The sequence below is a fragment of the Phalacrocorax carbo genome, chromosome 7, assembly GCF_963921805.1.
Source record: "Phalacrocorax carbo chromosome 7, bPhaCar2.1, whole genome shotgun sequence".
NCBI lineage: Eukaryota > Metazoa > Chordata > Aves > Suliformes > Phalacrocoracidae > Phalacrocorax > Phalacrocorax carbo.
In genome coordinates this window covers 1,890,111-1,892,383 of record NC_087519.1, presented here as the reverse complement: position 1 = coordinate 1,892,383, position 2,273 = coordinate 1,890,111, and positions in this window count along the sequence as shown.

Genomic DNA, 2,273 nt, shown 5'->3' with positions numbered 1-2,273 from the left:
GCATCTCGCTCCCGACCTGCACACACGCTCACTGACAGGCACGGCACGGCGCCGAGCAACACAGGAGCCAGGCTTTGCGTGGGAGGAGAGGCACCAGCGAAGGCTGGGAAGCCCCAGCAGGACGTTTCAGGTGGTTTGAGGTTTAGAACAGGCTCAGGACAGCAAGGCAAAATAAAGCACCCCAGGAACAAGCTCTTGGGATTTCTCTGAAACAGGAGCCAAGGGAGGGCTCTGCTTTTCCGTGACAGAGAGGTTTCCCCCAGGTCCCGACCAGTTTTTTTCCAGGTAAAGCGTGTTTCGTGCTACACGTAAGGATGAATGCACAGAGGAGAATGGTTTGGGCATCTGGGAAATACCATCCCCACGGTCCCCGCCCAGGCAGAGCTATCAGCCCCAGACTGCCGCACGACCAGGGCTCTTCAAATTACAGCATGCAGAAGGAGCCAAGTGACACAAAAAGTTGGGATTTGAACGAGCTGAACTCTCCCATTCTTCATTTCTGAGAGTATTTCTACCTGGGTTTTCCTGCTGAACTGTTATAAAATACTGGGGTTTGGGTTTTTTCCATGAGTTGATAAATTGGTGAGTGTCTTTAGCCAGCTCTTACGTTCACAGAGCACTTGGGGAAACAAGCCCTTGTTTCTCAGCACAAGACTGCACTTATAAACTATGAAATAACCACGGAATTATCCACATCGGGCAAACCTCATTTCCGTTTTCGGTGGCAGCAGGCAGTCAGAAGTCGCTTAGTTCACAGCCAAAACCTTGCTGTCCATCGGGTACCTGCCTCCCCTCTTCCCCACCTCTCCTCTCCCGGGAGCACTGGTGCCTCCACGGAGCTGAGCAGCGAACAGGACTCTGCTTCACAGGGAGCGCCGTAAATACGAGACACGGGTAGCGAAGGCCTTGCTGCTGCAGTTCTCCTTGAGAAACCTAATTAATTCCAAAGTAAGCTTTGAAACAATTAACAGCACAAAGAGAAGAGTCACTTAAACGACACCCCGGCCGTTCACCGCTCACACAAGGCGAAGAGCTGAAGGGTTTCTCGGCGCTTCCAGGGTAAGAGGAAAAACCGCTCTGCAAGCCAGAGGTGGCTCGGTAGAGCCCACGGGTGACAAAGGTGAAACCGAACGTCGCTTCGGCATCACCGCGTGAGCCTGGTGTCGCTGCACGCTCTGCACGCGAAGGGGACGTTCATCTGGGCGAGCTCGTTTGCCGCGTCTCTGGGACCTACAGAGGCTCATCGTGCAGGGAAGGTCAGCTCCAGCCGCTGCCGCTGCCTTCTAACAGCTCGAGTAAAAGCTGGGTCTTTGGAAAACTGAGTTCCCCAGTATAAAGCCTGAACTTTATACTGAACTCAGCCTAAACTGAAGTCTTAGACTGAGCTGGTTCAGGGACACACGGGCTCTGTTTGGCAAGCTTTAGCTCGAGAGCTGCTGGCCTTGCCCCTGTGTTACACAGGGCTGGTGGCTGCTGTTTGCTTTGTAGGAGCCCGACCCTGCCCTGCCAGTTCGTGGTTTCGGTTTCACACCAGCAGATCCTGGCTGGGGAGGGAGAAGCTCGCAAGTATTTCATCTTAAAGAGAGACAAACCAAGACACCCCACCCTACGCAAACCCTTCAGGAGAGCGTAGTTTCCCACCTACAAAACAGGCATGGCTTTTTCCGAAGAGATCTAGTTAAGAAGGGGGAATACGTGATCTTCCACGGCTTCTCATGCTCTTGCACGGCACAGAAACTTAATTTTAAGCACCCAGTGTATGCTCCTTGCTCTGCCATTCTCCTTTAATACCCAATTCATTCATGAGAGAGGAACACGCGGGGACTTAGCTCTGGACTGGCGGGAAGTCGCAGCAGACAGCCCTCGTCTCAGGTGACCACAGCTCCTAGATACACCAACCCCGAACTCACACCCCGAACCACAGCACCTCGCTCAGGCGAAGGAAATCAAGAGATTCTTTCTTCCGGGCCTGGATAAACAGGGATAGGATTAAAGAGTAGAAATGAACACGCTGAACCTCAATAATCACGCTGGTAACACAGAAGAAACCCTCGTTTTGAAAGAAAAACGGCATACCGTTATTTGCGTTAAAGCCAAAACCTCTCCCTTGGTTCACCCATCCATGGCTAAGAGTAGTTTTAGTGGAGCAAAACGTATCATCAAGCTACTAAAAATACCAGGGAATTTACCAGAATAGCTCAGTAAATCCCTTTTTAAAAAGGTATGCGATTCCTTCCCCGTGGCCCGTTTTACTCAAATAAGCCACAGAAAAA